This window comes from Notamacropus eugenii, chromosome 6 (genome assembly GCF_028372415.1).
Source record: "Notamacropus eugenii isolate mMacEug1 chromosome 6, mMacEug1.pri_v2, whole genome shotgun sequence".
Taxonomy (NCBI): domain Eukaryota; kingdom Metazoa; phylum Chordata; class Mammalia; order Diprotodontia; family Macropodidae; genus Notamacropus; species Notamacropus eugenii.
In genome coordinates, this window is record NC_092877.1 from 98,855,986 (window position 1) to 98,864,900 (window position 8,915).

General features: G+C 35.0%; 1 pseudogene; it reads right to left on the reverse strand.

The window, feature by feature from the left end:
• Positions 1-1,036: 1,036 nt before the first annotated feature.
• On the reverse strand, positions 1,037-7,828 carry LOC140512088 (ribosome biogenesis protein NSA2 homolog pseudogene; annotated as a pseudogene).
• Positions 7,829-8,915: the final 1,087 nt, after the last annotated feature.

Below are 8,915 nucleotides of genomic sequence, written 5' to 3' on the forward strand. Positions count from 1 at the left end.
GGTCTTCCTTGTCACCAAAGTAAGATTCTGTGTCTGATTCTTTTTTCAGTTTTTGCTCATTTCACTAGCAGTGTACTTAACTTTTGAGCTCTTTGTAAAGGTAGAGCTCTGCTTCCAGTAGGGGTGGGGGGTGGGAGTGTAATGTCAGTGGCTTGATTCTCCCACGACATGTGGGTTAGAGCTCCAGAAACAGTCGCTGTTTCTACCCCTGCTGCTGCTGTGACTGCTGTGGATTCCTCTGTCCCCTTCCCCCTCTACTGCCCTGGGACTGGGGCAGGACCTCTCTGCTCTCTCACACAGTCCCACAGGCTTTTTCCACTGACCTTCTAATTTGTCCTCAGCGTTTTGGGGTCCTAAAGTCTGGATACTGCCACAAATACAAGAAATTCAGTCTCCTCAAGGCCTGCTCAGATCCTGTCTGTGCCAGTGTGGCCCAGGCTGGACTGTGCCCTGCCCCCTGTGTGGTGCAATAGACACTTCCCAACAACCTTCCCAGCTGTCTTGGGCTGGAGATTTGCTTCACTTCATCATTCTGTGGGTTCTGCAGCTCCAGAATTTGTTTAGAGCCAGTTTTTACAGGTATTTGACTGGGCTTGAGGACAGTGCTCTAGAAAGTGTGTGCTGATTACTCCACCATCTTCTGAATTTATTTATTTATTGGCTGGTATTTAACAAATAGTCATATAGTCCATCACTTGGAACATATCTGTAGTTTTTACAGCTTGGCTTTTTCAGCTTTTTTTAAAATTATTATTACCACTCCAAAATAGAAAAAAAAAGTTACATAAAAGAATAGAAAATAGTCTCATCTCCTTCCCAAGTTAACCTCAAATCAAAACAACCAATATATAGAACTAGGTATTTCAAAAGTAATATGCAACATAATAAATAGAATTTGCCTAGGAATAGTAGACCTCTTTTATAATCAGGTTTTGTAGAATGGTTATGTTCTGTGACTGTTCAACATAGTAACTATTAAACTTTTCTTGATATATTAAGTCTTTACTAATTGTCAAGAATGCAGAACTTTGTTCAGTCAATCAAACAAGACAGCATTTATGCATCTATCATTTTCTGAATTGTTAGGAACCCGTTTATATTTTTCCCAGATAACTTTGCTTCTTTCTATCACAAGACCCAGCTCACTCACATTCACTTCAATGACAATACCTTTGGTAATAATATCTAAAGTTAGAGATAGTGGAAATGAGGTATTCTGCTTCATACCAAGCGTGATTAGATAAAAAGTGGCTTGAAGTTCAGTATGAGCCTTCTTAAAACATATACCCATTAGCCTAATAAATCTTTCATATTTCAATGATTTTCAAGTAAATACCTTCCCAACAAAGCAGGCTTTCCTAAACATTTTCTTCCAAACCTTTCTGTTCCCTGTATGAATAAAATTTAACACTTCTGTTTCTTCCTGGGCATGAACTTTTGGCAAGGGCACTTCCCATTTACCAGCTTTCTCTTTTAATTTTTGTTTAACCATGTTGAAAAGGACTTTGGCTTGGGATTGTCCCTCTCCATCCAGCAGATATTCAGGCATTGCTCCTTGGAGAGTTTTTTCAATATTCTTTTTTTGTTTGTTTTTAATAATTAATTTATTTGTTTTCAGTTTCCAACAACCACTTCCATAAGTTTTAAATGTCTCTACCCCTCCCTCCTCCTTCCCTTCCCAAAATGGCATTCAGTCTTATATGGGTTCTACAAATACATTCTTATTAAACACATTTTCACATTAGTCATGTTACATAGAAGAATTAAAAGGAATGGGAGGAACCATAAGGAAAACCAAAATGAAATGAAACATAACAAAATAGGAAATAGTCTGCTTCATTCTGAGTTCCAAATGTATAGTTCTTTCTCTGGATGTGGATAGCATTTTGCATCGAGTTCTTTGGAGATGTTTTAGGTCTTTGAATTGTTATGAAGGACTAAACCTATTACAAACAGTCCTCATACACTGTGGCTGTTACTGTGTAGGTTCTACTGGTTCTGGTCATTTTATTCAGCATCAGTTCATATAAGTCTTTCCTGGATATTCTTAAGTCCCCTTGGTTATCATTTCTTATAGCCTAATAATGTTCTATTACATTCATATACCACAACTTGTTCAGCCATTCCCCAATTGATGGGCATTCCCATGATTTCCAGTTCTTGGACACCACAAAATGAGCTGCTATAAACACTTTTGTGCCCGTGGGTCCTTTTCCCATTTTTAAGATATCTTAGGGATAGAGCCCTAGAAACAATATTTCTGGGTCCTAGAAATAATATTGCTGGGTCAAAGGGTATACACATTTTTATAGTCCTTTGGGCATAGTTTCAAAATGCTCTTCAAAGTGGTTGAGTCAGCTCACAGCTCCACCAGCAATGAATTAGTGTTCCAACTCTCCCACTTCTCCAACATTTATCATCTTCCTGTTTTGTCATGTTAGCCAATCTGATAGATGTGATGCGATACCTCAGAGTTGTTTTGATTTGTATCTCTCTTAATCAATAGTGACTTAGAGCATTTTTTCATTTGACTATATATAGCTTTAATTTCTTCCTCAGAAAAATGCCTGTTCATATCCTTTAACTATTTATCAATTGCACAATGGCTTGTATTCTTGTAAATTTGACTCAGTTCTCTACATATTTTAAAAAGGCCTTTATCACAGACACTAGTTATAAAAATTCTTTCCCAATTTTCTGCTTCCCTCCTAATATTGGTTGGATTGACTTATTTGTAGAAAAACATTCCAATTGAATGTAATCAAAATTATCCATTTTGCATTTCATAATGTTCTTTATCTCTTGTTTAGTCATAAATTTCTCCATTCTCCATAAATGTGACAAATAAACTATTCCTTGCTCCCCTAATTTGTTTATAGTATCAGACTTCATACCTATTGTGTACCCATCTGGATTTTATTCTGGTATTTGATATCAGGCATTGGTCTATAGCCAGTTTCTGCCACACTATTTTCTAATTTTCCCAATAGTTTTTAATCAAACAGTGAGTTCTTATCCCAGAAGCTGGGGTCCTGGGATTTATCAAACAGTAGGCTACTATAATCATGGACTACTGTGGTTTGTGAACCTAACCTATTCCACTGATCTCATCTATTTCTTAACCAGTACCAAGTGGTTTTGATGATTACTGCATTATAATATAATTTGAGATCTGGTATGGCTAGGCCACCTTCTCTAGCATTTCTTTTCATTAATTCCCTTGATATTCTGGGCCTTTTGTTCTTCCATGAATTTTGATATTATTTTTTCTAGCTCTATAAAATAATTTTTGGTAGTTTAATTGGTATGGCTCTTAATAAGTAAATTAATTTAGGTAGAATTTTTATTTTTATTATATTAGCTTGGCCTACCTATGAGCAACTGATGTTTTCTAGTTAATTATATCTGATTTTATTTATGTGAAAAGTGTTTTGTAATTGTGTTTATGTAGTCCCTGGGTTTGTTTTGGCAGGTAGACTCCCAAGTATTTTATAGTTTTTACTGTAACTTTAAATGGAATTTCTCTTTCTATTGCTTGCTGTTGGACTTGATTAGTAATATATATATAGAAATACAGATTATTTATGTGGGTTGATTTTGTATCCTGCTACTTTGCCAAAGTTGTTTCTTATTTCAAGTAGTTTTTACTTGATTCTCTGGGATTCTTTAAGTATATCATCATATCATCTGCAAAGAGTGATAATTTAGTTTCTTTGCCCATTCTAATTCCTTCAATTTCTTTTCTTCTCTTATTGCTAAAGCTAACATTTCTAGTACCATATTGAATAACAGTGGTGATAATGGATATCTATGTTTCTCCATCTTATTGGAAATGCATCTGGCTTATCCCCATTACATATAATGCTTGCTGATGGTTTTAGGTAGATGTTACTTATTATTTTGAGGAAGGCTGCATTTATTTCTATGCTGTCCATAGGACAGTAGGAATGTCAATAGGAATGGGTGTTGTATTCTGTCAAAAGCTTTTCTGCATCTATTGAGATAATCATATGGTTTCTGTTAGTTTTGTTGTGGATATGATTAATAATGCTGATAGTTTTCCTGATATTGAACCATCCCTGGTATAAATTCTACCTGATCAAAGTGTATTATTCCCTTGATGAATTGCTATAATCTTCTTGCTAATATCTTACTTGAAAATTTTGCATTTATATTCATTAGGGAAATTTGTCTATAATATTCTTTCTCTGATTTGGATCTTCCCAGTTTAGGTATCAGAACCATATTTATATCATAAAAAGAATTTGGTAGGACTCCTTCTTTTCCAATTTCCCCAAATATTCTATATGGTATTGAAATTAACTGTTCTTTAAATGTTAGATAGAATTCCACTGGATACCCATTTGAACCTGAAGCTTTGTTTTCCCTAGGGAGTTTGTTGATGGTTTGTTCAATTTCTTTTTCTGAGATGGGGTTATTGAAGCATTTTACTTCCTCTTCTGTTCTTGTAAGTTTATATTTTTTGTAAATATTAATCGATTTCACTATGATTGTCACATTTGTGGGCATACAATTGGGCAAAATAATTTATAATTGCTGTTTTAGTTTCCTCTTCCTTGGAAGTGAGTTCACCCCCTTTTCATTTTTAATACTGTTAATTTTTTTTTGCTTCTTTCTTTTTTTAAAAATCAACTTACCCAATGGTTTATCAATATTATTATTTTTTCATAAAACTCTTAGTTTTATTTATTAGTTCATTAGTTTTCTTCATTTCAAATTTATTAACATCTCCTTTGATTTTCAGTGTTTCTAATTTGTTATTTAATTGGGGATTTTCAATTTATTCTTTTTCTAGCATCCATATTCATTGGTCTCCTCTTTCTCTATTTTATTCAGGTAAGCATTCAGAGATATAAGACTTCCCCTAAAAACTACTTTCACTGCACCCATAAATTTTGGTAGGTTGTCTCATTATTTTCATTCTCTTGAATGAAATTATTGATTGTTTCTATGATTTGTTGTTTGACCCACTCATTCTTTAGGATTAGATTATTTAGTTTCCAATTAATGTTTTGTCTGTCTTTCCATGGCCCTTTATTACATATAATTTTTATTGCATCATGATCTGAAAAGGGTGAATTGACTGTCTCTGCCTTTTTGCACTGGATGTGAGGATTTTATTCCTTAGTGCATGGTCAATTTTTGTGCATGTGCCATATGCCACTGATAAAAAGATATATTCCTTTCTATCCCCATTCAGTTTTCTCCAGAGGTCTATCATATCCATCTTTTCCAGAATTCTGTTCACCTCCTTAACTTCCTTCTTGTTTATTTTGAGATTATATTTATCAAGTTCAGAGAGGGGAGGTCGAGGTCCCCCATTAGTATAGTTTTGCTATCTATTTCTTTCTATAACTCCTTTAACTTCTCCTCTAAGAATCTGGATCCTATAATACTTGGTGCATTTATGTTTAGTAATGATATTATTTCATTTTTGATGGTGCTGTTTAACAGGATTTAGTTTCCTTCCTTATCTCTTTCGATTACATCAATTTTGGATTTTGCTTTGTCTGATATTAGGATTGCTATCCTTGCTTTTTTTTACATCATATGAAGCATAATATATTCTATTCCAGCCTTTTACCTTTATCCTGTATGTATTTCCCTGTTTCAAATGTGTTTTTTATAAACAGCATATGGTAAGATTATGGTTTTTAATCCCTTCTGCTATCCACCTCTGTTTTATGGAAGAATTCATCCCATTCACAAAATTATGATTACTACCTGTGTCTTTCTGTCCATTCTATTCCCCCTCCTGTTTATGGTTTTATTTCTCTTTTCTCCCTTACCCTCCTCAAGAGTTTTACTTTCAACCACAACCTCCCTCAGTCTTCCCTTCCTTTTATTAGCCTTTTCCCTTATTACTTCTTCCCTCCCTTCTGTCCACCAACTCTCTTTTCTTTCCCCTTTTCCCTCCTATTGCCTGTAGGGCAAGTTAGACTTTTATACTTAACTGAGTATATTGTTCCCTCCTTCAACCAAATCAGATGAGAGTAAAGCTCAAATAATTCTCATCTCCCTCCCTTCTTTCCTTCCATTATAATATGTTTTTGTGCCTCTTCATGTGATATAATTTATCTATTCTGCCTTCTCCTTTCCTGTTCTCCCATTACAATCCCTTCACATCCTTTAGTTATATTTTATCTTCAAATCAGTTAATTTATATACACTCTCTCTATTTATGTATATCCCTTTTAAATGTAATAATAAATACTCAATTTTCAAAATTAACAAGTATCATTCTCCCATATAGCAATCCAAACAGTTTGCCCATATTGAATAACAATTTTTCCCCATGTTTGCTTTTTTATGCCTCTCTTGTGTCTTAAATGTGAAAATCAAATTTTCTACTGAGTTTTTTGACTCATCCAGAAGGTCTGGAAATCCCTTATTTCATTAAATGTCCATCTCCTTGCCTGAAAGATTATTATCAATTTTGCTGCATAATTGATTGTTGATTGTAGTTCAAGCTCCTTTGCCTTACGGAATATCATTCCAATCCTTCCAGTCTTTTAATGTAGAAGCTGCAAGGTCCCATGTGATCCTGACTGTAGTTTCTCGATATTTGAATTGTTTCTTTCGGGCCATTTGTAGTATTTTCTCCTTGACCTAATAGTTCTGGTATTTGGCAACAATATTCCTTTGCATTTTCAATTTGGGATCTGTTTCAGGAGGTGATTGATGAATTTTTTTGATGACTCTTTTGGCCTCTGGATCTGGGACTTCAGGGCAATTTTCCTTGATGATTTCTTGGAAGATATTGTCTGGGATTTTTTTCATCATAGCTTTCTGGTAGACTAATAATTCTTCGATTTTCTCTCCTGGATCTGTTTTCAAGTTCAGCTGTTTTTCTAATGAGATATTTTACATTTTTTTCTATTTTTTCATTCTTTAGACTTTGTTTGACTGATACTTGATGCTTCATAGAGTCATTAGTGTCCTCTTCCCAAATTCTAATTTTTAACAAATTATTTTCTTCAGTTAGCTTTTGTGCTTCCTTTTCCATTTGTCCATTTTTTTCCAGTTAAGTTTTCTACCTCCTCGTACCTTTGACCAATTTTACTTTTTAAGGAGCTTTTCTCTTCAGTGAATTCTTTTTTTATTTTGCCAACTGTGTTTTAAAATCATTGGACAATTTTTCTTCTACCTCTCTAATTTGGCTTTTAAAATCTTTCTTGAGCTCTTCCAGAGTGCTCTTTGGGCTTGAGATCTGTTCATATTTTCTTTTGAGGTTTCAGATGTGAGTACAGTGTCAGTGATGTCCTTTTCTGAATTCATATTTTGATCTTCCCTGTCCCCATAGTGAGATTCTATGGTCTTTACTTTTCTTATTTGATTCTGGCTCATGGTGATTGCCTTTTTCCTGGCTTTTAAAGTGGATCTCTGTTTCTGTGGCACAGTGGGTTCTATCTCATGTTTCTTGTGCTGAGAACTTGAGGCTTTGTGTGTTGTGGCTTATGGTTCTTTCAACTAGAAGCTATATAAACTGCATTAAATGATGTTACTCCCCAGATTGCTATATGAGATGGAACCTCTGAAAGGATAATTCAATGATCTATCTTTGTATTTTGAATCTCTGTATCTGTACTTATAACAAGGGGACTGCTCCCTTGTAATTTGTCAGTGCTTCAACTTTATCCCTTCCCTATATTCATGTGAAGGGGATAGATGAAGGGAGGAATTCATAGGGGAAAGAATATGAGGAGGTACTATTGATTGGATTTAGGTATGGAAACAGAAATTCTAAAAACTGCTCATGTTGCCATCCAAACTTGGTCTTCTCCTTTCAATACATCCTGGTGGTCATGGTTTGGGGGTAGCTGGTGGAAGCAAATACTGTGATTTGGTCTCATTGCATTAACGTCATTGTTCTTTTGCCTGTCTGCCTGCTTTGCATGACACGATGATTCTGAATGTGCAAGAGTGTATCCCCGTGAATGTGGAGGAAGGGGGTGAACTAGTGGACAAAGAAAATTCCCTGGTTGAGCAAATGTATCGGGAATGGTGTGAGAAGTCTTCAAAGGAATGAAAATAAGAAGGGGGATTGAGTGGGATAAAGTGAAGACTTCTCATCTAGAGTAGATCAGACCCTAGGCCTGAGTTTCTAAACTTAAAGGTGTAAAATCACTTGCAACCTCTCTCCTGGTGAAGGGACCACCTGATTCTTGCAAGAACCAAATAAAGGACTTTCTGTTTATACTTTGAGATGCCTCTAAGTAGTCAATTTGAGTAGGGGTCTTGCCATCCCACACAGAGAGGAGGAGGAAGAAAAAATTTGGAACTTAAAATCTTATAAAGTGCATGTTAAACTATCTTTACAAGTAATTGAAAAAATAAAATACTATTAAGTGGTGGTAGGGAAAGGTATTTGGATGGGTTTGGGGGAGAACTTAGGCTAGTCCCTACCTTTACTCTGTCATCTTGGCTCTGTCTTCTCAATTACATTTTAATCTAGTTCAGGTGCATTCAGTAGTACTGCCAATGGGCATATGTTTGCTACCTCTGCTCCAGGTATTCCTCTTTTCAAATGATTTGTGTTAATTTTACTAAATGAGATCTAGAATAAAGTAACCTTTATTAATGCTATCCATAATAACTAAAGTGTTCTGTCCAAGTACACTCACAGGAAAAACCACATGGATAAAGAAAACCTATTGTCCAAAATATGAAATGTAAATAGAAGTAGGAAAAGGTAAATGGACAATGCATAGAACTATTTATTTGTACAAATATCTTGGACAGACACTACAAATTGCAATGACCTTGGTTCACAGCTCAACAGGAAGAATCAGAAAGGATTGTTGTTCAGTCATTTCAATTGTGTCAAACTCTTTATGACCGCATTTTGGAGTTTTCTTGGCAAAAATACTGAAATGGTTTGCCATTTCCTTCTT